Raw genomic sequence first — 27464 nt, forward strand, 5'->3', positions numbered from 1 at the left:
AACTTTTATTTAATGAATATAAATTTCCAAAGTACGGCTTATGGATTACAATCACTTCCCCCCCATAACATCCCTCCCACCCGCAACCCTTCCCTTTACCATTCCCTCTCCCCTTCCATTCACATGAGGATTCATTTTCAATTCTCTTTATATACAGAAGATAAGTTTAGCATACATTAAGTAAAGATTTCAACAGTTTGCTCCCACACAGAAACATAAAGTGAAAAGTAATAGATGATTTTTTAAATGATGATGAAATCAGATCAGACCTATTGTCATGTTTAATCCCAGTGAGAGTCAAGTTGGGAATTGATAATTTCTTCTTTTTCTTTTTAACAGAAGATCAGTTTAATATACATTAAGTAAAGATTTCAACAGTTTGCACCCCCATAGATACACAAAGTGAAATATACTGTTAGAGTACTCGTTATAGCATTAAGCCTCAATGTACAGCACATTAAGGACAGAGATCCTACATGAGGAGTAAGTGCAGAGTGACTCCTGTTGTTGACTTTACAAATTGACACTCCTGTTTATGGCATCAGTAATCTACCTATGCACCAGTCATGAGTTTCGAAGGCTATGGAAGCCCCTTGAGTTCTCCGACTCTTATCTTGTTTAGACAAGGTCATAGTCAAAGTGGAGGTTCTCTCCTCCCTTCAGAGAAAGGTACCTCCTTCTTTGAAGACCTGTTCTTTCCACTGGGATCTCACTCACAGAGATCTTTCATTTAGGTGTGTGTTTGTTTGTTTGTTTGTTTTTTGCCAGAGTGTCTTGGCTTTCCATGCCTGAAATAGTCTCATGGGCTTTTCAGCCAGATTGGAATGCCTTTAGGGCTGATTCTGAGGCCAGAGTGCTGTCTAAGACATCCACCATTCTATGAGTCTGCTGAGTATCTCGCTTCCCATGTTGGATCACTCTCCCCTTTATTTATTCTATCAGTTAGTATTAGCAGGTACTAGACTTGTTTTTGTGCTCCCTTTGACTCTTAGTCCTTTCATTATGATCAATTGTGAACTGAAATTGATCACTTGGACTAGTGAGATGGCATTGATACATGCCACCTTGATGGGATTAAATTGGAGTCCCCTGGTATGTTTCTAACTCTACCATTTGGGGCAAGTCAGCTTGAGCATGTCCCAAATTGCACATCTCTTCCCTCTCTTATCCCCACTCTTATGTTTAACAGGGATCACATTTCAGTTAAATTTCAACACTTAAGAATGACTGTGTATTAATTACAGAATTAAACCAGTCATATTAAGTAGAACAGACAAAAAAACTACTAAGAGGGATAATGATTAAGTTGTTCATTAACAGTCAGGGCTATGCTGATCAAGTCACCGTTTCTCATAGTGTCGATTTCACTTCAACAGGTTTCCTTTTTGGTGTTCAGTCAGTTGTCACCGATCAGGGCGAACATATGGTATTTGTCCCTTTGGGACTGGCTTATTTCATTCAGCATGATGTGTTCCAGATTCCTCCATTTTGTTGCAAATGACTGGATTTCGTTGTTTCTTACTGCGGTATAGTATTCTAAAGAGTACATATCCCATAATTTCTTTATCCAGTCTACTGTTGATGGGCATTTAAGTTGGTTCCAGGTCTTGGCTATTGTGAATTGTGCTGCAATAAACATTAGGGTGCAGACCGCTTTTTTGTTTGCCAATTTAAATTCCTTTGGGTACATTCCAAGGAGTGGGATGGCTGGGTCGAACGGTAGGGTTATCTTCAGGTTTCTGAGGGATCTCCAGACTGACTTCCATAGTGGCTTGACCAGTTTGCATTCCCACCAACAGTGGGTTAGTGTCCCTTTTTCCCCACATCCTCGCCAGCATCTGTTGGTAGATTTCTGTATATGAGCCATTCTAACCGGGGTGAGGTGAAACCTCATTGTGGTTTTAATTTGCATTTCCCTGATTGCTAGTGACCTTGAACATTTTTTCATGTGCCTGTTGGCCATTTATGTCCTCTTTTGAAAAATGTCTGTTGAGGTCCTTGGCCCATCTCTTAAGTGGGTTGTTTGTTTTGTTTGTGTGGAGTTTCTTGATCTCTTTGTAGATTCTGGTTATTAACCCTTTATCTGTTGCATAGTTTGCAAATATATTTTCCCATTCTGTCAGTTGTCTCTTCACTCTCCTGACTGTTTCTTTTGCAGTACAGAAACTTCTCAATTTGATGCAATCCCAATAGTTGATTTTGGCTTTGACTGCCTGTGCCTCCCGGGTCTTTTCCAGAAATTCTTTGCCTGTGCCAATATCTTGAAGGGTTTCTCCAATGTTCTCTAGTAACTTGATGGTGTCAGGTCGTAGATTTAGGTCTTTAATCCATGTTGAGTGGATTTTTGTGTAAGGTGTAAGGTAGGGGTCTTGCTTCATGCTTCTGCACGTGGAAATCCAGTTTTCCCAGCACCATTTATTGAATAGACTGTCCTTGCTCCAGGAATTAGTTTTAGATCCTTGATCAAATATAAGTTGGCTGTAGATGTTTGGGTTGATTTCTGGTGTTTCAATTCTGTTCCATTGGTCTATCCATCTGTTTCTGTACCAGTACCATGCTGTTTTGATGACAACTGATGTAGTATGTCCTGAAATCTGGTATTGTGATGCCTCCGGCTTTGTTTTTGTTGTACAAGATTGCTTTAGCTATTCGAGGTCTCTTGTGCCTCCATATAAATTTCAGCACCATTTTTTCCAGGTCTGAGAAGAAGGTCTTCGGTATCTTGATTGGTATTGCATTGAATCTATAAATTGCTTTTGGGAGAATGGACATTTTGATGATATTGATTATTCCAATCCATGAGCATGGAAGATTTTTCCATTTTTTGGTATCCTCTTCTATTTCTTTCTTTAAGGTTTTGTAATTTTCATCGTAGAGATGTTGAACGTCCTTGGTTAAGTTTATTCCAAGGTATTTGATTGTTTTGTAGCTATTGTGAATGGGATTGATCTTAGAAGTTCTTCCTCAGCCATGGCATTGTCTGTGTATACAAAGGCTGTTGATTTTTGTGCATTGATTTTATACCCTGCTACTTTGCCAAACTCTTCTATGAGTTCCAATAGTCTCTTAGTAGAGTTCTTTGGGTCCCCTAAATAAAGAATCATGTCATCTGCAAAGAGGGATAGTTTGAGTTCTTCCTTCCCAATTGTATCCCTTTAATTTCTTTTTCTTGCCTAATAGCTCTGGCTAGAACCTCCAGAACTATATTGAATAGCATTCGTGAGAGTGGGCATTCCTGTCTGGTCCCAGATCTCAGTGGAAATGCTTCCAACTTTTCCCCATTCAATAGGATGCTGGCCATGGGTTTTTCATAAATTGCTTTGATTGTATTGAGGAATGTCCCTTCTATACCCAGTTTGTTTAGGGTTTTCATCATGAAAGGGTGTTGTATTTTATCAAATGCTTTCTCTGCGTCTATTGAGATAATCATATGTTTTTTCTTCTGCAGGCTGTTAACATGGTGTATCACATTGATTGATTTGCGCACACTGAACCATCCCTGCATACCAGGGATAAATCCCACTTGGTCTGGGTGGATGATCTTTCTGATGTGTTGTTGCATTCTATTGGCGAAAATTTTATTGAAGATTTTTGCATCTATTTTCATCAGGGATATTGGTCTGTAATTTTCTTTCAATGCTGCATCTTTTTCCGGCTTAGGAATTAAGATGATGATGGCTTCATAGAAAGAATTTTGGAGGATTCCCTCTTCTTCGATTGTTCTGAATAGTTTGAGAATTGGAGATAGTTCTTCTTTAAATGTTTGGTAGAATTTAGCAGTGAATCCATCCAGTCCTGGGCTTTCTCTTGTTATTTCACTAAAAAGGCCTTCTAATCCATTCTCTCTTCCCATGCCTTCAGGAACTCCTAAGACTTGTATGTTGGGTCATTTGATAGTATCCCATAGATCCATAGATCTCCAATACTGTTTTTTAGTTTTTACTTTTCTTATTTCTTTTTTCTATTTTTTGGTCTGACTGTAAAATTTTCAGAGATTTGTCTTCTAACTTGGATATTCTTTCTTCTGTCTCACTGATTTTATTGTTAGACTTTCCACCATATTTTTATTTGTTCTGTTGAATTCTTCATTTCCAATATTTTGTTTTGATTTCTGATTAAAAATCTCAATTTCATGAGAAAAATTTTCTTTCATGTCATGTATGTATTTCTTCAGTTTGTGGCTTTGCTTCTGATTACTTCTAAGTAATCCTATGATAAATTTTTTGAATTCTGTTTCTGGTATTTCTTCAATCTATTCATTTTCACATTGTAGTATTGAAATGTTGCTGTGTTCCTTTGGGGATGTCACGCTGACTTCCTTATTTTTGTTTCTTGAATTGCTGCTTTTATTTTGAGGCATTTGTGGAGATAATTATTGACTTGTTTTTTTTCCTTGTGATGGCTTTTACCTGTGGACCATTCCTCTGTGGATTAGTGGAGTGTCTGCTCTTTCAGTGAATACCCTGAGGCCTGTGCTGGGTGTGGCTAGGGAGCTCTGTTGAATGCTCCAGGGTAAGGGCAGGGTCCAAGGTGACTCCCAAATTAGGCGTGGTAAATCTCCCCCCCCCCCCTTTTTTTAATCAGAGGAAAGGTTTGTTCATCTCTGGTATTTTCTCATGCTCACCTGTTCTCCAAGATCAATGCTTGAATGCTAGCCTTAGTGGGTACAGTATTCATCTGTGCTGCCATAAGAACCACACAAAGGATCTGTGCAGTCCTCAGTGTGAACACAGATCCTTCAGCAGTGACCCTCACCATGAACCAGGGAGCCCTCAATGTGTAGAGCCACCCGCAGTGACTGCCCAAAGACCCGGCAACACCCTGTGCCCTCCCATGCAGCCACATTGTTTTCACAGACCCAGCACGCAGGGCTCCCACAGTCATGAGCACTCAGCCCCCATCAATTCTCCCAGCCAGACTCAGGTATCTCCTCTTGGCTGGTTGCTGGGTACATGAACATGAGATGGCACAGCTGCTACATATGTCCAAAATGGTGCCTGCCCACTCTCGGCTAGTTACAGTACGCCATTGCTGGATGGTCAGGGAGAGAGAAGCATGTCCCCTTTTTTTCTCTCTATGTTGGCAGGCATCTTGTCCCACACAGGGCTCAATGCCAGGCTCCCACCAGGCTCTTCCCCCAGCGTTACCGCTAGTGGCTTGGGCTGATGCAGTCTGGTGTCACCTCACCCTGCAAAACTGGTGCTAAGGCTCTCAGCTGCTGGAGTCCTGAGCTGTGTGCATCCATACCCTCCACATAGATCCACAGTGCCCCTCAAATTTGCTTGGAGTTTCCTCTGCCATTTTCTCCCTAACTTTTCCCTGGGATTACACTCTCCCCACGTTGTTTTTAACTGTCTTCCCTTATACTAAGGCAGTAAGCTCCTTCCCTATTCTGCCATCCTGGGGCCTCTCCTCATTTGGTATTATAAATGTTGCTTCATTGGGTCATATGGTATAAATGACAGTATTATCTTCTTTCCCCATGTTAAAGAGGAACAAGGAAAACTCTTGGGTACTAGTAATGTTTTGTCTCTTTTTTTATTTGAGAGGTGGAGTTACAGAGAGGGAGAGACAGGGAGAAAGGTCTTCCATTCACTGGTTCACTCCCTAAATGGCAGCAATGGTCGTAGCTGGGCTGATCTGAAGCCAGGAGTCATGAGCTTCTTCTTGGTCTCCCACTGGGTGCAGGGGCCCAAACATTTGGGCCAATCTCCACTGCTTTTCCAGGCCATCACAAAGAGCTGGCTTGGAAGAGGAACAGCTGGGACATGAACTGGCACCCATATGGGATGCCAGCGTTGCAGGCGGAGGCCTAGCCCACTACACTACAGCACTTGTACTTTGCCTGTTTCTTCTCTGTTTTCCTCACCCACTCAGCATAGCTGGCCAATGCCTTCCATGTCTGTCTCCCTCTCTTTCAGAATTCCCTTGGCATTCCCAGACTCACCCCTAAGTGGGTCTTGTAAACTTTGTTTTTTCCATTTTTCTTAAGAGTTGTTTTGACTCTCTTATATAGTTCAGTCAATCTAGATTTTACAAGAATGAAGAATGAAGCTGGCTGAGACAAAAGGCTTTTTGGTGAATGTATGTAGCATTTTGGATACTGATATTGGACAAGTAGAGAAAGGCTGGGGGAAGCAGGAGGCAAAAAGCTGTAAAAACTTAATATATTTTTCCCTGTCACAGTTATTTTCTGTCATTAACTTTGCTTCTAGTAAAGTGATTGCTACTTGTAAATATTCAGTGGATGGCCAGAGACAGATGATTTTTTTCTTAATAAAAAACTTCTCTTTGAAGTGATTGAACTCAAAATGAAATCAGAAATTGTTTTGGATACTTTTACCATTTCAAATTTCACAAAAGCAAATACTACCAGAAGGATCTTTTCTTCTTCTTCCTTTTCCTCTTCTCTTCCTCCTCCTCTTCATTTTCTTCCTCATTTCAAAAGAAACATCTTTGGGTTGCATCTGGTCATGAGGAATTAAAATATAAGAGAGAGAAATAGGCAAATGTCATACATTTTTTAACTTGTTTTTGTTTTTTGAAAGGCGAGAGAATCAGATGGAAAGGTTCCTTGTATGCATTGGTTCACTTCCCAAATGTCGGCAACAGCTGGGACTGGCACAGGTTGTAGGCTCCATATGGATCTCCCAAGTGGGCGGCAGGAACCCAAGTACTTGTGCCATTACCTGCTGCTTCCTCGGGGTGTTCATTGGCCAGAACCTCAGTCAGAAGCAGAGGCAGGACTTGAACCAGGCACTCCAATATGGGCTGTGGGCCTCCCAAGCAGTAGCTTGATTCACTGTGGCACACAGCCTGTCCCTGAAGACAGATTTTAAATTTCTCTCTTCTGATAGAAAAGTTAACACTTTCTCAGAATGAACAGTTACTGAGTGCCCGCTACAGGCCAGGCATTGTGCAGTTCTCTGGATGTGAAATGGTCAACAAGACAGATTTAAAGTGTGTGTGATATAAAACACGACCATCCAAGTGCATGCATGTATACACATTGTGGTAAGCACTGTGGAATAAAAGTGTCTGATAAAAGAAAGAGCAGAACCTGAGATGTAAAGAGAGGCAACTCTGAGGAAGCGGCCGTGGGTGACTGAGTGTCAGAATGTGAGGAGCTGGCAGTGGTCTGGACAAGGTGGCGACCTGGGCGTGTTCCTGGAACCTTACACCTCCTGCACATGAGGAAAAATGAGGGGCTCACAAGGGGGCAGGAGTGAGGGGCAGGGCTCACATCACATCGGGTCCTGAGGGTTGTGTCAGTATTTTGGACTTACGTTAAAAGAAACAAGCTTAGTCACATAAAATTTAGCAGTTTATCTGAACACAACAATCCAAAAATTACTGAGTTGGGTAAACACTCAGAACCAGGAGAGGTCCCCAGAGCTCTTCCGGCAACATGAGCAGAAAGCTTTTACAAGGCCATGCAGGGTCCAAGAGGAGGAATCTCCCGATTGACTACAGCCCTGCCTCTGTCTTGTTTGGGGTTGATGTGACCAGTTGCCGACTGCCTGTGATTGGCTTTTTGTTCCACTGCCAAGTTAGGTAGCTGTTTGTTACAAAGGAAGGCAGAGTAGAGAGACAGCCTCAGGCCAGTGGCCTCCTGCTTATTGAACTTGACCATCATAAGGACTGTGGAAAGCCACCAGATATAATCACCTCATGTGGTAGCCTTTGCCATTTTAAACTGATAGGTGATAATTGTACATATTCCCGGGTTTTGTGTGGTAGTCCGGCAGGTGTATACACAGTGTAATGGTCAGCCGAAAGTAAACAGTGTATCCATCACCTGGGGCATTTGTCCTTTGTGTTGAGAACATTCAGAGTCCTTTCTACTGGTTATTTGTAATATGTGGTTACTTGCTGTCAACTGTAGCTACCCTACTGTGCTATAGAACACTGGAAGTTATCCCCACCCTCCACCTACACCCCTGTTCCCATGAAGAATTCTCTTTACATCTCCCCTCCCCTTTCCAGCCCTCGTGGTGGGCTCATGGCTCACAGACTGGGAGGTGGGCCATCTCCGCTGGGTTCCGTGCTGAATTCTGACCCAGGTTGTCTAGGACTGTGGCTGAGTGCATCTGTTAGTACTTGGGACAGATGTCGTCCCCTTTACACCTCACTTGTAAACCAGGGCACTAGGAACTGCTCAGTATAAACAACAGAATAAGTACCAATCCTAGAGATTTTCATATGCTATGCTTTTACGAACCTCTTTGTGTCATGGCACAAGGAAGTTATTGCAATGTGGACAATAGAATAATGTGACAATGAAAATATTGTAGGGCCTGTGTGGTGATTCTGATGAAATACAGCACTTGGTGAGAACAAATGCTATCAGTTTGCTTAACAGGCAGTTGATTGCAGTGTTTTCTCACATGTTCTGAAAGTACACAGTTAGGTTCACAGCATTTTACTTATGAGTGGCGTTCCCTGAAGGGAAAAGGCAAAATCTAATTTAACTTATTTGTTACTTTAACATTAGTTCACTTTACATATCTGGACTGCCAGTAAGTAAGTTTGGGGTAGAGAGAAATGCTTCAGTTTGTGCAGATTATAACTGAACATTGCTTGCTGTTTCAGAATTCCCCTTCGCAGGCCGGTGAGGTGCTCTGGGATGCTGTTTAGATAATCGACCCCATGTCTTTTACAAAGGAAAGGAGGCATGCTGCGCTTCTCCTGTTGTCATGGCTTCAGGCAACCTTTCAAAAGTTACCATCCACCAAGGTACACTTCAAGGTGCTTTCAAAAACTGCACTTTAAGTCTAGTTTGAAACCTTAAATGTTGCATATAGATCAATACTACCAAAAACTAATGGAAGGCTGGTGAGTGGAGGGCAGTGTCCAAGGGTGACACGTTCATTAAGGGTAAGGTCACTGAGGAAGAAGAAGAGCTGTTGGGATAGGGCCAGGTGCCTGCTCTACAGTCCAACCTCCTCTCCCCCTATGCCACCAGGGTGAGAAAGCAAGGAAACTTCTGTAGTTCTCTAATTTTTACTGACTGCAGTGATTACAGGCATTAATACTGATTAGTGCTTGCTGAAGTCAATGACTTTATTATGTGTGTGCTCTCCAGGGGAAATTTCTTTGAAAAGTTCATTTCTTCAGCATTTACAGGAAACACAATCCTTGTCATGCATAAAGAAAATGTCTCTTCATAAATATATTGCATTCATGGATAGTCTGTTAAGAGATATTATACTGAAATTTTATTGAAAATTACTTTGTTACAAAATCTAATTAGTTACACTCAGTTGGGTAATAGTTTATCTTGTTATTTGTTCTCCCTGTATCCCGACACAGTGGCTGCTGGTGAAAGCACTAATTAGGCTTCAGGAAGTCTTGGTCCCGTCCCTGCTTAGCCATAAACCTGACAGCAGAGCAGCATCACAGCTCTTGGCTCTCTCTCCACAGTGTAGAAAACAGGATTGAACTCGATGCTCTCAGGAGCTCCTGAAGCTTTGCAAGTCTCTGATTTTCATTCATGTTTTATGCAACTGAACCTGTGTGCCCTCCCTCAGCCCCAGTGGAGCATTCTCGTCACATGTTTTCTCTCTGCAAAATACTCTTCTCCACTTCCTCATGGTTACTTTACTTATAAAAGTCAATACTAGAAATGAGATATCATGATACAAGGCTGAGTTCGATGCTATTTGTGAATTTATTTAATTGAATTGGATTGAATCAAGTCCTGTCGACAACATTTGTCATCATTCCACATGTGCAGGGCGATGGTCCAGGTTCTCTTGTGTCTTTTCTCACACCATTGCTCCATTCTTCCTGGATTTATTCCATTTAGTTTTTTCCTTTCTCTAATCTTTCTATTACTTATCTCAGTGCTCTTGCATATTTTTAATTCTTTTAAAAAAGATTTATTTCTTTGAAAGGTAGAGTTAGAAGTATCTTCTGTTGATTCACTTCCCAAATGGCTGCAGTGGACAAGGCTGGGCCAGGCTGAAGCCAAGAGTCTGGAACTACATCTGGGTCTCCCACATGGGTGGCAGGGACCCAAGTACTTGAGTCATGACTTGCTGGCTCCCAGGGCACCCATTAGCAGGGAGTTGGAATCAGGAGTGAAACTATTAGAACTCAGGTTTGGCATAGCAGTTAGGTGTTCCAGTATGAAATGCTGGCCTCCCACCAGCACCTTAATAACGAGGCCAAACACCAGTTCAGATTCTTCATACTTTTAGCAAACTTCTTCCTCTGATTTATCAGACAGGACAGATTCTGTGCTTTTTAGGTTTCTGAGGACAAGTACTTGGGCTGTCTTCTGCAGGGAGCTGGATTGCAAGCGGAGTAGCCAGGATTTGAACCAGTGCTTGTATGGGATGCTGGCGTTGCAGGTGGTAGCTTAACCTGCTGTGCCACAATGCCTGCCTCTAATTCTACTTCTTGATTATCAGTTTTATTAGTTAGAGAGGGATAGGCTAGAGGTGATAAAAATAAGCCCTGGAGTTTGAGTGCTTTCACCCAGTACAAGTTCATTTCTAGTTTGTGTCAAAGATCAGTGCAGATTGGATCGCTGTCGTGGGAGACTCTGCTGCAGGCTGTGACTCAGGGATCCAAGCTCCTCCTCTCATGATGTTTGTGGGTTCCTCAACACAGGCCTCATGTGCATGGAGGACTGCCCGGGGCAGTTAGGCTTGGCATGGAATTGTCATACATTGTGTCTCTTGGTATTCTGTTAACCTGAACACAGGCATATGACTCCAACCTAACCCTGCAGCAGAACTACAAAATCTTCCTGAAAGAGCAGGTAAACATGTAATTCCAAATAAATCAAACCAGAATCTAAGTCTTCAAAAAGGAGCCATTTTTAGACTCATGGAAACTGAGAAGTTAGTGAAGTAAGGGAAAAGAAGGAAGAAATGGGATTTAGCACTAATAATAAGTGAAAATTAAAAAAAAACCTTTTGTTAGTTTGTGAATGTAAAACCAATAGTAATGACAGTGATACTATGAGCTGATACATATTTGGATGCTCTCTTTGTTTAAGGTACAGTGCTCATGCACTTCACATGCATTGTTTTATGATCCCCATAAAAGTCATATCAAGGGCACTGTTACTTCGTTTACAGCTGCAGAAGCTGAGACACAGAGATGAAGTCCAGGGTCTTTCAGGGAATGGATGACAGCTTGAGATTTCACCACCAGACTCCCAGCCCTTCTCTTTCCTTTCACTCTCAGGTGCCTCCCCTACAACAAGAGGGAGGCTTCACCTCCTTCATGCAGTCCTCACTGCAGACTTACCACATAGGGAGTTATGCGACTTTACAAATGAAATATGGAGAGGTTTAGTTATCTGTACCTACACCAATGCTTCTAACACTAACAAGGGTAAGCAGTCTGGGTCAGTAAGTCTAAATGGATTATTTGTGGTTTTACACCTTGTGCTTTATGCCTAGAACATCATCCAAACTCGTAGGGTTTCTAGCCCAGTAGTCTTCACGTCCTCATCATTGAAATGCATTGTTGATCACTGTTGCTCAGCACTGGCTGGGTATTCAAGGTGATATAAAGAAAACGTCATTGATCTAGTTTGAGTCTAACTTGACTGTTTTGATGACTGCTGCTTAGTTAAGATAACATTATACCATGTTTGCACACTGTTCTGATGTTTTCCTGTTCTGTTGTTTTTATGCAAATAACTCTTGAATTTTAAATTTTCTTGAAGTGTACCGCCAGTCACCTCTCATTTTACCATATTTTATATCTTTAGATACATCACAGAACTGCATAAAGACTTCTTAAAAGACCAGAACATAAAATATTGCATTGCTTATTTGAGAGCAATTTATTTTGATGGCCTTGCCGTATTCATGGGGAGAAAAAAGCAGCTATGATAAAACCATAAAGGAAAGTATTCTGAAAGGTTACATGACATTGTGCTATTCAAGTTGCTTTCATATGTTGACTAAGAAACTGGTTAACTTCAAACATATAATTCAAAGACATAACCTCTAAATTGCATTCTTAATATTTGGTACACTTTTCCTTTAGTGATAATAAAATAATTGGATATCAGTAAGTCTGCAATTTATATAACAAGTTTTTTTTCTTTCTTTTTTTTAAGTTGCTACTCCATATCCATGTGCAGCTGGATGCAGACTGTCTGTCTTAGACCCAATGTTGGGTGACCTTGTCATCTCACTCAACTCTGTTATGGTCCTAACAGTACTTAGATCATAGAGTAGTTATGAAATTAAGTGATCAGTGTTTGGAAAATACCTAGAGATGTTCCTGGGACAGCGAAGTAACTATTTAAATATTTGATTATTTTAAAAGAATCCTATGTTTTTTGTCATTAATTGCAGCATGCCCTTAAAACATTCAATAATCATTTACATTTCACAGAGTAGTAGTTTTGGGCTTTGGCAAAGATTGACGGGGTAAGACTTGAGGTAGACTGGCCAATTAGCGACTGGTACCTGTCTGATTACTGTGAATAGGATTCATTTATCCTTACTTTTGCAATAAAAATGCTAAATAAATAGACTAAATCATGGCAAATTAAATCCAACAACACATCACTCATCTTGAATCTTCTTATGTAGCAAACTCCACATTCAAGCAGAGAGGAGAGAGGTGTGCATACATGACCGTGTTGGAATAGGACATGGGCTTTAGTGGAGGGCTCGAGTGTGCTCAGAGAGAAGAGGGTGTGATGTGATTAGTTTTGCACCAAGAGCCCATCAGGAGAGGACAGAAGAAGGCCTTCCCAAAGGAGCACCCCAAAACAGTTCCTCTGGATGCATTGCAAAGTTTTTTCTTCCTTTGGTTATTCTCAGAATCTGTTTCCTCTTTCTCATTGTGATCAGAAGGTCCCCACATCAGGCGCTATTTACCTTGTGCCAATCCATCACTATGCTTTCTTCCTGGTTTTCCACTGGGTGTGTTGGGAAAAGAGACTTGCTGCTTGAGAAGAATGCTCCCCTGAACAGCAGCAGTTTGAGTCAGCATGAGGCCTGACATTTTGTCTGTGCAGTAAGGTTTGGACTGAAGAAATGTGTTAGAGAAGGATCAGTCTTTGGAGAAGGCATCAGCAAGTAGTATTGATCAGATGGGGAAGGGTCAGAAACTCAATAATATGTGGCAGAATGAATGGGGATTGAATGAGGTACAGAGAGGTCCGAGAGGTTTTGGGGTTCTTGAGAGAAGCTGGGTATTCTGTGGGCTGCAGTGACTTTCATCTATCTGGGAAGGATCCAGACATTCGTATCAGCTGGATGAACATCGGTGATCAGTGAGGTGAACAAAGAGCCAATCTCAGCAACCTATTGCAATGGGAAACCCTCTCTTCATTTTCTAGTCTGGGCCTCTCATGTGCACAACTGGCTTCATTGTCTGGACAGAGACCTGGATTGCGTGGGAATGCAGACATCCAAATTGCTTCAGGAATGGAGTGTCTTCCTGAGTGTCTTCACATGAGGTGCTGTGCAGGTTTGATGGGAGCCGAGGATGTGGCTTGGCCGTGTTTACCACGTGTCCTTTGTGGAGAGCAGCCCTAGAAGTGGCTGTGGGCTACAGGCAGTGAGTGTATCCTTCACCAGCACTGTGCAAAGCTGGAGGTAGTGTCAGGCAAGTTGTTTTGTCCCCACAGGACAGCACACTCTTGAGGCTTGGATATTTCATGATTAGACACTGATCTAAATTAATGTTGTGCACGCTCATCCCTACTCTCTGCTTCCCACTTTTAGCTCCTTAAAAATGGAAACCAAAGGCTCAGTGTCCTGCATAGTGGGGACAATTTAGTGCCTTGTCTCTGGATGACATTGAATTATAATGAGAATGGAAGTGACTGAAGGTGGGCCGGCAATGTGGTGTGGCGGGTAGAGCAGCCACCTGCAGTGCCAGAATCCCATATGGGCGCTGGTTCAAGTCCTGGCAGCTCCACTTCTGATCCAGCTCTCTGTTATGACCTGGGAAAGAAATAGAAGATGGCCCAAGTCCTTGGGCCCCTGTACCCATGTGGGAGACCTGTAGGAAGCTCCTGGCTCCTGGCTTTGGATTGGTGCAGCTCTGGCTGTTGTGGCTATCTGGGGAGTGAATCAGCGGGTGGAAGACCTCTCTTTCTCTCTCTCTCTCTCTCTCTCTCTGCCTCTCCCTCTCTCTGTGTGTAACTCTTTTAAATGAAATAAATAAATCTCTTAAAAATATAAAAATCAAAAGAGTGAGTGAAGGCCGGCGCCGCGGCTCACTAGGCTAATCCTCCGCCTAGCGGCGCCGGCACACCGGGTTCTAGTCCCGGTCGGGGCGCCGGATTCTGTCCCGGTTGCCCCTCTTCCAGGCCAGCCCTCTGCTGTGGCCCGGGAGTGCAGTGGAGGATGGCCCAGGTGCTTGGGCCCTGCACCCCATGGGAGACCAGGAAAAGCACCTGGCTCCTGGCTCCTGCCACCGGATCGGCGCGGTGCGCCGGCCGCAGCGCGCTGGCCGCGACGGCCATTGGAGGGTGAACCAACGGCAAAGGAAGACCTTTCTCTCTGTCTCTCTCTCTCACTGTCCACTCTGCCTGTCAAAAAAAAAAAAAAAAAAGAGTGAGTGAAGGTATCTGTTGACTCAACACTCTGTAGACTCCTCATCTTAAGTTTACACAGACTTCAGGAAAATAGAAGAAGCTGCCATTTTTCATGGGTGTAAGGGGAACCTATAAAGCTTTATATTGTGCTTTTGGGTATTAAAATAATCTGAAAGTATTTCATAATGCCTTACTAAGTATTTGTAGAGGAGGAATTACTGCTTTATGGGAAATACAAAATAGAAGAATTCTTAGGTCAGAGAGAGTTGATTGTTTCATCTATTAAACTACCTTGGCCATCGGATAATTGTACATTTTAATCAAATGATTTCTAAGAATAGAATATTCTCAGAATGAAAACTGCATCTATTGTCAAATTACACCGTTAAATAATTTTAACAGACTGGGGATTCCGGGAAAGTGTAATTTACTTTCACTTTATAATATTATGGAAATAAGAGAAAAAGGAGATAATGTTCAAAAAAGTCTCTTTCTTCATATATTTGAGTTTATAACTCATATCTCCTCATATCCTTTAATATTCCTTTGAAAAACATATACTCACATACATCTATTTAAAACTTTTTTTTTTTTTCACTCAAGAATAGAGGCTCTGGGAGTTGACCTGGAGGTCAAGGACAACCTAAAGTTTGTTCTGGGTTTATGATCCCTGGGGGCTGACCTGGGTTAAACTGAGCATTGATCTTGGAATGATTACAAATTATGTAATATAAGACACATGTGGTAAACAGAAGTGAGCCATGTCTCCAAGGGTGAAGAGAAACGAAACAGATTTGAAAACTAGATACAAGCTAGCTTGAGGTGAAGTGGCTTAAGGTACAGTAGGGGGCAGGCTAAGGAGGTTGGGGACTCCAGTCAGTGAGTGCTGGCTTTTGGATCATTGTCCAACAGAGCTAGGCTAGACGTTTGACCCTTCCTGAATGACTCTAGATCCAATTGTGAAAAGCCAAGTTCTGTCACCTGTATGGGAGGTTTACTGTTTGTTTGGCTTCATCTGGGGTTGACAATTTTGAGAAGTCTGGGCACCTTAACAGTTCCTAGCTACAGGAGTAATTTGCCTCATGCAAGCTGATCTTGGGGTGTTTGGGATACAACTGAATGTTACTGCACGGGCTTACATGTGGGGTTGCCTCAGTTACCATAACCAAAGGAAGAATATTTGCATCAACTGCATGAAAATAAGACAATTATGATTTCTTTTGAGGAGTGACATAGATAACATTTCATTTCAGGGCCTTGGAAATACAAAGATTGAACTAAAGATCTTGTTTGCTGTAGTTTCCACAGAAACTTTGCACTCTGAGGAGCACTTAATACAATAGTAGCTCAGGTAATTAACAGTGATGGTTTGATTATGGACAAAAGAGTTTAAAAGAGAACAAGGAATTATTGAGCTCTTTTCTTTCTAAAGGTCTTGATTTACTCCATTTTCAAGTCTAAAATGGAGCAGCACTTCATTCTATAAAATGAAGTCAGTGTTCCAGTGGGAGGAGCAGCAAAGGTTGGTTTTATATAGAGGTGAAGACTGAAGAAAGCAGAAACAAGAACAAAAATAAAATCGATCATTTAAAAGTTATTGGCCTTGGTGAGTTATCGTCTTCGTAGAAGGTTCTTAGAACCTTCATTAGTATAGTCAAAGAGACTTCTCAGTTTTTTGAATTCATTTTTTTTCAGACTTCCAGTTGTTGACATTGAGTTAAAGAAAACCTACCATTAAATGTTCTATAAATCAAAGGTTCTTGCTTGTTTATGTCTGTCAGGTAACATTAATATCATTAATATTTATAGTGGACATTTGGTAATCTCAATATTCTTTTTTATTTAATAACTCATAATATCTGACAAGGAATGAATGAGATTTCAGCGAAATTGATTTAAATCCTCGACTTAAGGGAAAAGGCATTTGACTACAGCTGAACTAACTGGCATTTCCCAACTTTTGGGTTCATATGAGTTGGGGATGGACTGTGACTCAAATCTATATAATCACAATGAATTTCAAGACTTTCCTGGGAATTTTGGAAAACATATGCCATGAAAATACCTGAAACAGCACATGTCCCTGGCAACTCCTGGAGGCATGCTCAGACCACTGGGGAGCCACAGGACACTGGGAGGAGCAGCAGAGAGGCAGAAAGAAAGGAGTTCTCTTGCAGACATTGCTGGGCAGTGAGCCTCCAGGACCTTCAAGGCCTGGCTGAATTGTGTCAGTTAACAAGAACATTTACACTACTATGAATTTTGTCAGGTTGTTTATGAACTTTCCTCTGATAACAATGCACTCTGAGAGGGTGTTCTGCATTTCGATTATATGCCTTTTATTTGCTCATTTACATGTAACTTCTTGTCCTCAGAGGATGGGTGGGGGGCAAGCATTCCAAGATGGGTTCCTTGAAAAACCAACTCCAGGGTTAAATCTTGAAAACTCTCAAATGTTAACCAGGTGGAATGTAATGGAAGCCATGTGATCTTAGTGTAGATGTACACTGAGTGTACATGTAGTGTTTCCTATCGACTATGGGTATGATTCATTCCAAGTGAATCATACCTATAATCACTATACCTCCTCTTTAGGCATCAGGTGGCCCCCTCATTGTCTGCTCCCACTCTGCTCTGAGGGCCTCTGTGCCAGGAGCTTTTCTCTTTGAAGGTTCTCTTCACTATTTGCAGAACCAGCTATGCAAACTGATGCCAGGTCAGGCAAAGTGGTAGAGCTAGTTTTGTAGCAGATTCAAAAACAGCACAGGTAAAGTTAGACTTGTAACACACGTGGTAGGCAGGCTGGGTAACACCTGGTCTGGTGTCCTGGCTACTTAAGTGCAATGGGCACTCAATTTCTCTGAGCTTGCTTTAATCATTTCTTAAAGGGAGATGATCTGAGTTTTTTCCCCAGAGGATTTTTTGTGAGAGCAGTTAGGTGCTTGTGTAATGGTCTGGCATATAATGGGGTCTCAGGAAAATGACCCATGTAGGATGGTTCATAAAACTGCCATTCCCCATGAGAAATAGCCTTGTATGCTCTGGAGGTGGCCTCTGGGACAGCCACCCTGACCCCTCCCACCCAGGGAAAAACGTGAGTAGCATCTCATGGGAAGGGTGAAGGCAAGCTGACCACAGCTGCGGCTTGTATCTTTGCGGAACCCTTTGTGCTTGTTTACTATTTAATGCTATACTCCAACCAGATGGGGCAGGTTACTTTTTCACTGACTGGCTGCCCTCAGTCACTCCTGTAAATAAAGGTAAATAACTCTCCCAATCGGAATTCAGGTGGTTTTTTAGAATTAATGAATATTATGTGTGAACCTTCTTGGACTTTGGACTCTTGTAATACTACAGTATACTGGTATTCTTTCACTATGGCTCATTGTTTGAAAATCTAAGGCTCCCTAATAATACTTAAAAATGAGTATGTAGATTAGACAGCCAGCCTGAGTACAGAAAGAAAAATCACACTCCAAGTGAATCATACCTATAGTCAATAGTTACTGCTCTACAATAGTACAAGCTCACATCATTTCCATTGCATCCACCTGGATAACACCTGAGCGTTTTCAAGCTTTAATGCTGGAATTGTTTTTTTCTAGGAATCCATCTTGGAACACACATCCCCACTCATCTTTTACCCTCCCAATACAGACCCGTCTTCCTTCTTCCAGTGACTGTTAACTATTTTTCCTATGTCTCCACAAATGCCCCATCTAGATATCATCAAGTGGTGGTCTTATCCCCATGCATTGCCAAAAGGGGCCAAAGTCAAAGAGCTCAGAGGAGAGAACTATGGGGATCAAATGATAACTAAGCCGTTGTGGTTGAGCAAGGAAGAGGGGGAAGTCATGCCATTTAGCCCTACTCACAAAATCACAGTGATCCTAAGACTCAGAAATGCATGGGACTGGGGAAACTCCGTGCCAGCCGAGATGGGACATTTCTTTCCATGTCCCTGAAATTGCTGGTACTCTTAGTTTATGCCCTGGATATTTTAGAGGATGAACACAACCAAACTTGCTTGTGAATCAGCAAAATTACCAGGAAAACAAAACCCTTGTATGCCACTCAGCAGTGCTTCTCTGGTTACCTGGAGGGATCTTGGGAAGAGATGCTCAGAAATGGATGGGAGCCAGAATGAGTTTTATCCACTTCAGTTATTAGGAGGGGCTGACTGGCAGTCATCTTTATAAATGACATCAATTCTAACTCCAAAACTCCTGCAGAAATGAACTCTTATTTATTTTTTTAATCAAAGTCTGGGGTATAAATAACTGCCTTTGCATTAGTTTCATTTACTGAGAGTAATTTTATTATTCATTTGAGAAATTATCATTCATCTTTGTGTGAGTGCTTCATAGCTTCATAGCTTCATAATTTAGCATATGAAAAGTCTCTGTTGAATTCATCCCTTGGCTTTCAGGCTTTGCTGTGCTGGAAGAGTCTGATTAGGAAAGAGAGAAACTCAAGTGTTTGGAATCCTAGGCTTGTAAAATGTTAATGGCTCCTGGTTCTTGTTATCCAACAATCGAAACTGGCATTTTCTGTTTTCCGCTGATATCAAGTCAATAAGCGGGGAAGAAGGCTATAATCAAAAGCAGCATGCACACATTATGTGGTGATTTAATTAGAAGCCTTGAGAAACTGGTCCGTGCTCCAGTGTTAGAATTTGTGGTAAACCAACCATAGTAGGGGTAGTGTGATGTCAGGAGCTTGGCACTTGAGAAGAGGGAGGATCATTCCAAGTAACCCCAGTGTTGTTCCTTTGTGACAAATTAGACCATTTGACAAGCAGGGTCCTTTTCAAAAGAGCATGTCAACGTGGGGATGGCACATTTGAAATATCTGTGTATAAGAAAACACACAGGAATCACAGGAACAATGTGCAGTTCCTCCAGGGAGACACTGTCTTACATCTCTCTGGCTTCTCAGCCCCTGGCGTACTTTGATCTTCCCAAACTGAAACTCTGAACCCTTAAACAGTAACTTCCCAGTTTTCTTTCTGTCTCTCTGAGTTTGACCACTCTAAGTACCTCATGTAAGTATAATCCTATAGTACTTGTCTTTTTTTGTGCCCGGTTTATTTCACTTAGTGTACTAGTTTCAAGGTTCACCCATGTTGTAGCATGTACCATAATTTCCTGTCTTTTAAAGGCTGAATACTATTCCTTTGTATGAGCAAACTACATTTTCTTTATGTAGTCAGTAGACTTCTAGGTTATTTCTAGCTCTTGACCATTGTGAATCATGCTGCTAATGTTGTGGCATGGCCCCCTGGCTAGTTTTGGTCCAGGTTCTTGTCTACACACAAGAAGGAATTCATGAACGAGACATAAGGGAAGATAAGCAGAGACATGATATTTACTTGAAGAGAAATCATACACTCAAGGAATCAGTGCAGACAAACTTAAGAGAGTCACAGTTAACTAGGTTTGGGGTCATTTTGTATGATCTGGGAGCATAGGGTGGATGTCTGGGGTGAGGCTTAATTGAATATTCAACATAGATGGAGTTGGGGCTGGGGCTTGAGTACAAACATTTCCTTATTCTTTTTTGGAAATCTCAGAAGTGTCATGGTATCAGATGCATGAGGGGAGTCAGAGTGTCAGCCATGGTAATCTTATTATTATGACAGTATTATGAACTAAAGATTGTGAGGGGGCTGGCATTGTGATGTAGTGGGTAAAGCCACCACCTCTGATGCTGGCTTCCCATATGTGCTCCACTTCTGATCCAGATCCCTGGAAATGGCCTGGACAAAGTGTTTTGGCCCCTGCTACCACGTGGAAGATCCAGATGAAGTTCCTGGCTTTGGCTTGGCCCAGCCTTGACCATTGCGGCCATCTGGGGGAGTGAACCAGCGGATGGATATTTCTCTCTCTGTAATTCTTTCAGATAAGTATTTTTTTTAAAAAAGATCATTGTGGGGATATAGGCAGATAGTTTTAAGTCTGTGAAACTTCAACAACATTGGTCTGCATAGAAGGGAGTGGTTTTTTTTTGTGTTTTTTTTTTGTTTTTTGTGTGTTTTTTTTTTTTTTTTTTGGTGCCTTGGAGTGGCAGTACATGGGCTCCTCCTCACTAGCTGTTTTCCTGCTCACGTTACTGTAAACATGGCTGTACGCATTCTGCTTTAGTCTCTGTTCCCCAGTCTTTTGGGTGTACAGGTAAGGTTTCTAAACTGACATTTGAAGTGAGAAAATACATGAGGACTGACATAGTGACTTTGGCGTTCATAGATGTGTTTGAACTGACCTTATGATTCCTTGGCAGACATCTGCCAATGCCCCACCCAATCCCCTGCACCTGTGCTCTGGGATTTCCACCTTGCACACTTGTCTCTGCTCTTGCCCTGTCTGGAATCCTCTCCTGTACATTGCTTGTCCAAATGCTAAGGTCCTTCAGGACCCACTTCAGGTCATGTCTCCACAGGCCCTCCTGCTAGTATGGAACAATTCCTCAACTTAGTCAAGGAAATTTATGACAAACCCATGGGCAGCCTCTTACTGAACGGGGAGAAGTTGGAAGAATTTCCACTAAGATCCAGGACTAGACAAGTATTCCACTTTCACCATTGATAGTCAATATTGTCCTGGAAGTTTTAGCCAGCCTCGGCAGTCTAAGCCAAAATGCTGTGAGGGACAAACAGCTGCAGTGCAGACATGAGGAGAGTTTGGGAGGAGAATGTGGATAGACAGGAAAGCGAAGGCCTGGCTTTTCCAATCTGGGAGCCACACAATATATATTACAAACACAATAAGAACTGGGCATGCTCAGGCCTCAAGTGCCCTGAGGGGGAAAACCTGCTGTGAAATGGGATTGAGCTGCTCCCTTTTGAAACCTCCTGATAGGTTCAGTGCTTTTGGGGTGGAACTATTCCATCTCGCTCTCTCACCCATGAGCTCCCTGGCTTGTGTCGTGATAAAGCACAGCTGAATCCCTTTATTATAATTCAGCCCCTTCCTCCCTCTGCCTCCTTTAGGGGAGGCCTGAGGAGAATATATTTAAGGAGAAAAAAATGGGCTGGCACTGTGACATAATGGGCTAAGCCTCTACATGTGGTACCAACATCCCATATGGATACATACTGGCTACTCCTCTTCTGATCGAACTCTCTGCTAGTGGCCTGGGAAAACAGTGGATGATGGTCCAAGTCCTTGGGACCCTGCACCCACATGGGAGACGTGGAAGAGCTCCAGTCTCCTGGCTTCAGATTGGCCCAGCTCTGGCCATTGTGGCCATTTGGGGAGTGAACCAGTGGTAGGAAGACCTTTCTGTCTGTCTCTCCCTCTGTCTGTAACTCTACTTCTCAATTAAATAAAAAGAAGAAGAAGAAAAACACCTTTCAGGGCTGCAAACAATCATAGAAGCTCAAAATGTGGATTTCACTCCTATACATTACATTTTTTTGCTACTCTATTAATTACCACAGATCAGGGAAAATGTATATTTGTTTTTTTGGGACTGGTTGATTTCATTAAGTATAATGGTTTCCAGTTGCATCCATTTTGTTGCAAAAGACAGTGTTTTATTTTTTTTTACAGCTGACTAGTATTTCGTAGTATATATATACCATAATTTTTTAACAGCTATCAGCTGATGGACATCTCGGCTGATTTCATATCTTAGCTATTATGAATTGAGCTGAAATAAACACGGGAGTACAGATAACACTTTCATATGCCAATTTCATTTCCCTTGGGTAAGTTCACAGGAGTGGGATTGCTGGCTCATATGGTAGATCTGTTTTCAGCTTTCTGAGGTATCTCCGTACTGTCTTCCATAATGACTATATTAGTTTACGTTCCCAACAGCTGTGGATTAGGGTGCCTTCTTCCTCACATCCTCACTGCCATTTAGTGTTAGTTGATTTCTGTATGAGAGCCATTCTAATGGGGGTGAGGTGAAACCTCATTGTGGTTTTGATTTGCATTTCCCTGATGGCAAGGGATCCAGAGCATTGTTTCATGTGTCTGTTGGGCATTTTATTTTTCATCTTTTGAAAAATGACTGTTCAAGCCCTTTTCCTACTTCTTAACTGGATTGTTTTGCTATTGTTGAGTTTCTTGAACTCTTTATAGATTTTGGATATCAATTCTTTATCAGTTTAATAGTTTTCAAATATTTCCTTCCATTCTGTTGGTTGCATCTTCAATTTGCTGAGTGTTTCTTTTGCAGTGAGGAAGCTTTTCAATATGATGTAATCTCATAATCCCATTTGTCAATTTTGGCTTTGATTGCTTGTACTTCTAGGATCTTCTCCAAGAAGTCTTTACCTATGCCAATATCTTACAGAGTTTCCCCATTGTTCTCCTCTAGCAATTTGAAGGTATTGGGATGTAGATTTAGATCCTTGATCTATTTGAGTTGATTTTTGTAGGTATTGTGAAGTAGGGGTCTTGTTTCATACTTCTGCATGCAGAGATCAAATTTTCTTACCACCCTTTGTTGAAGAGACTGTCCTTTCTCCTGGGATTGATTTTAGCACCTTTGTCAAAGATTAGTTGGTTGTAGATGTGTGGATTGACTTCTGGAGTTTCTATTCTGTTCCATTGGACTGCATGTCTATTTTTGCTGCAGTACCAGGCTGTTTTGATTATTAATGTCCTGAAGTATGTCTTCAAACAGATGTTATGATGCCTTTCGTGTTGTTTTTGTTGCTTAAGATTGCTTTGGCTATGCAGGGTCTCTTTCATTTCCATATAAATTTTAGCATCATCTATCCTAGATCTGAGAAGAGTATCTTTGATATTTTGATTGGGATAGCATTGAGTCTGTAAATTGCTTTCAGTATTATGAAAATTTTGATGATATTCTTTTTTTAAAAATTTTTAAAATTCATTTGACAGGTAGAGTTACAGACAGAGAGAGAGACAGAGAGAAAGGTCTTCCTTCCATTGGTTCACCCCTCAAATGGCCTCAACAGCTGGCACTACACTGATCTGAAGCCAGGATGCAGGTGCATCTTCCTGGTCTCCCATGTGGGTGCAGGGGCCCAAGCACTTGGGCCATCCTCCAATGCCTCCCCTGGGCCACAGCAGAGAGCTGGACTAGAAGAGGAGCAACCAGGACTAGAACCCAGTGCCCATATGGGATACTGGTGCCGCAGGTGGAGGATTAGCCAAGTGAACCATGGCGCCGGCCCCAATGATATTAATTCTTCCAATCTGTGAACATAGAAGATTTTTCCCTTTTTTGTGTCGTCTTCTATTTCTTTCTTTGATGTTTTATAATTTTCATTGTATCGATCCTTGATATCCTTGGTTAGATATATTCCAAAGTATTTAATTTTTTCGGTAGCTATTGTGAATGGATTGATCTAGAAGTTCTTTCTCAGCCATGGCATTATCTGTGTATACAAAGGCTATTTATTTTTTTTTGTGTGTTAAAATTATATGCTGTCATTTTACCAAACTGTTTTATGAGTTCCAGTAGTCTTATTGTGCAGTCTTTAGGTTGTTCTATATGTGGAATCCTTTCATCTCCAAATAGGGATGATTTTATTTCTTCCTTTCTAATTTGTATCCCTTTGATTTCTTTTTCTTGCTGAATGGCTCTGGCTAAAACTTCCAGGACAATATTAATATCAATGGTGAAAGTGGATATACTTGTCTAGTTCTGGATCTTAGTGGAAATGCTTCCAACTTCTGCTTGTTCAATAAGAGGCTGCCCATGGATTTGTCATGAATTGCCTTGATTGTGTTGAGGAATGTTCCTTCTATACCCAGTTTGCTTAGTGTGTTCAGTATGCAAGGATGTTGAACTTATCAAGTGGTTTTTCTCCATCTATTGAGATAATCATATGGTTTTCATTCTGCAGTTTGTTAATATGTATCACATTTATTGTTTTGTGAATGTTGAACCATCCTGCATACTAGGGACAATTCCCTCTTGGTCCAGGTGAATTAACTTTCTGATGTGTCGTTGGATTTGATTGGCTAGTATTTTGTTGATGATTTTTCCATCTGTGTTCATCAGAAATGTTGGCCTACAGTTCTTTTTCTCTGTTGTATCTTTTTTCTGGTTTTGGAATTAAGGTGTTGCTGGCCTCATTGAAGGGGTTTGGAAGGCTTCCCTCCCTTTCAATTGTTTTGAATAAATCAAGAAGAATTAGAATTAGTTCTTCTTTAAAAATCTGTTAGACTCAGCCATTAAGCCATCCCATCCCGAGGTTTCTTTGCTGGGTGGGTATTTTTTACTGACTCAGTTTCTGTCTTGGTTATTGTTCTTTTTAGGTTTTCTATGTCTTAATGACTCAATTTTGGAAGATTGTATGTGACTAAGAATCTGTCCAGTGCTTTTTGATTTTCTAATTTATTGGCATGTAACTTTTGTAGTATTTCCTGATCTTTTGTTTTCTATGTTATCCATTGTTACATTTACTTTTTTGTATCTGATTTTATTGATTTGTGTCTTCTTTTTTTGTTTAGCTGTGATAATGGCATGTCAATTTTGTTTATTTTTTCAAAACACCATCTATTCATTTCACTGATCACTTTTTTTAATTTAAATTTTGTTTATTCTCTAATTTTAATTATGTCTTTCCTCCTACTATTTTAGTTTCTTTCCCCCTACATCCTTGAGATGCATTGACAGCTCATTTATTTTATGACTTTTGAGTTATTTGATGTAGGCACCAATTGCTGTAAGATTCCTTCTTAACCCTGTTTTTGCCGTTTCCCATAAGTTTTGATATGTTGTATTGTCTTCATTCATTTCCAGAAATTTTTTGATTTCTCCTTTGGTTTCTTCTATGACCCACTGGGGATTCAGTAGTATGTTGTTCAGTTTCCAAGTGTTTGCATATATTCTAGAGCTTCTTGAGTTGTTGATTTCAAGCTTCAATCCATTGTGATGAGAGAAAATGCGTGGTATAATTTTGATTTTTTTGAATTTTCCGAGGCTTACTTCTAGCTTGGATATTCTTTCTTCTGTCCACCCTTCTCCTGGCCTGTTGCCGGACGCATGCACTCAAGCTGCTGCAGCTGTTACTGTTATCATGATGGTGCCTTTTCCCCACTAGTTGTTGGAATGTGCACAAGAGCTGGCACAACTACTACTGATGTCAAAATGACGCCCTCTTACAGCTGGTTCTAGGTAACCTTGTTGGGGGATGGGGATAGAGAAGCATTCTGTTTTTTCACTGAGTTAGGCTGGTACCCTGTAGCACTTAGGGCTCCAGGCTGTACTCAAAGAGTGTAATTCCACCAGTTCCTTCCTCTGGCTGTATTGCCAGTGGCATGGGCTGCTACAGTCTGGTCTCACACTGCTCCCCAAAGCTGCACTTTGCTGGCTCTCAGCTGTGGGGGTTGGGTGTTGTGTCCACCTTCATTGCTGAGTATCTGCAGCTTCCCGAGTGATCCACAGCTTCCCTCTTTTCTTTGTCGAGTTTCCACTGCAGACGTCTCTCCAACTTTCCCCAGGAATGTGCTTCCTTCACTTTTTTGCTGCTGTTTTCTCCTAGCCTAAAGAAGTACTTCCTTTTCCTATTCTGCCATTTTGGAAATCTCTGAAAACAATTTTAGAGTGGTTGATTTATGGATGGCTCTTCATTAGGTGGGATCATATGGGTAGGAAAATGAAGCTCAGAGAGATTAAGACAGGTGTTCCATTCCTCCAGCTAACAGGGAGCTGAGCTGAGCATCAAGTTTATCACATTCTGATATGCATTACTAGGCATACCTCCTACCTAAGCACTCCTTTCAGAATATGGTGCACTGTGCAGGTAGTGTATATTAGCTGATTAGTTCGTTAACATTTCAGTTCCTAGGATACACAATGACTGCCTGAGACCAAGTGCTGACTTCCCTTCCCTTCTTTGGGCTAGGTGTTGAGGAACTTTTCTGTGCAGAGAGACTAGAGGCTGTTGGCAGTACTTGTCTCCTCCTGTGGGGGTCCACCTCCTTCACCCAGGCCTGTTCAGGGCTTTGATCCACTCCTCCCCATAGGAGATTGCAATTATTGGGAATCAGATCTTGGCCTTTCTGAATCCTTTGGAGAGTTGACTTGACTGTAGGTCCCTGTTGCCTAACATCCAGTAATTGATGGCAGTTTTATTTTATTTTAATTAGAATTTTAGCCTTCCTCCTCTCCTCACTGTACCTGTAGGAAATACTCTGATTAATTAAGAATTGACTGCAATTCCATTGGTGTTTAATGATTTATTTTTCATGCTGCAGTCCCAGTTTCCTGCAAGGCATCCTACCTCCTCCTACATGTTTACCTCCTGCTGAGAGTGAAGTTACTAACCAAGGATGTTTTATTTGGAATGCAGCCTTCCTCATAATAGAGGAAGAACAGATTATTGGGGGAGGCGTTTATGAAGAGTGGAGTGGTGACAATGCTCTCTGTGGAGCCCAGAGTCTCCTTGGAAAATGTCCTGGACAAGAATCAATTTTGTGTGTGTGTGTGTGTGTGTGGGGGTGAATTTGTCCAAGTTTAGCAGATGTTCTAAATGTTAGAAGTTGACAGGGACATTGTTGAGAGTAACCTTTTCTCTGAAGTTGGGAAAAGCAAAAGAAGAAAATGTTTTGACTGCCTTGGAGAAAGAGCACATCCCTTATGTGTTTCTGCCTGCTGGATTCAGAGGAAAGAAGCAGGTTATTGTACGGGGTATATGCTTGGGATGTGTCAAAAATTGGAAGTGGAGTTAGAATTTGAGCTTATGACAAAATCAGGCACAAGTTAAATGGTGGATAAGATGGTTGCCTATAAAGCTATTTGTATCTTAGGCCTTTTAACATTGGAAAACATTTAGATCAAATGCACATTCGCACATATATGTGATGCTTTTCCTGTTGGAAAATGTGTTCCACTACCTGTTTAGGCTCTAGACCCCAACCATGGCCACTGGCAGGGGCATGGTAGTTAAGACCCTGACTGGATATCCATGTCTGCTTCTTGTGTCTGGCGCCCTGCTCCCACATTCTTC

At 41.6% G+C, this 27464-nt stretch overlaps 1 long non-coding RNA gene across 12 annotated transcripts in view; it reads left to right on the forward strand.

The window, feature by feature from the left end:
• The window catches only part of LOC127487367 (uncharacterized), a 412078-nt gene that overhangs the window by 178583 nt on the left and 206031 nt on the right, over window positions 1-27464 (forward strand). For 2 of the 12 annotated variants that reach the window (XR_016212227.1, XR_016212241.1), the window contains one exon: window positions 8593-8730. The exons of the other annotated variants lie outside the window; for them this stretch is intronic. This is a non-coding gene — a long non-coding RNA (uncharacterized LOC127487367). Of the gene's footprint in view, window positions 1-8592; window positions 8731-27464 lie in introns of those variants that run through there. 12 annotated transcript variants of the gene reach the window in all.

The sequence above is a fragment of the Oryctolagus cuniculus genome, chromosome 8, assembly GCF_051225735.1.
Source record: "Oryctolagus cuniculus isolate XC-2025 breed Fujian yellow rabbit chromosome 8, ASM5122573v1, whole genome shotgun sequence".
Classification (NCBI taxonomy): Eukaryota; Metazoa; Chordata; class Mammalia; order Lagomorpha; family Leporidae; genus Oryctolagus; species Oryctolagus cuniculus.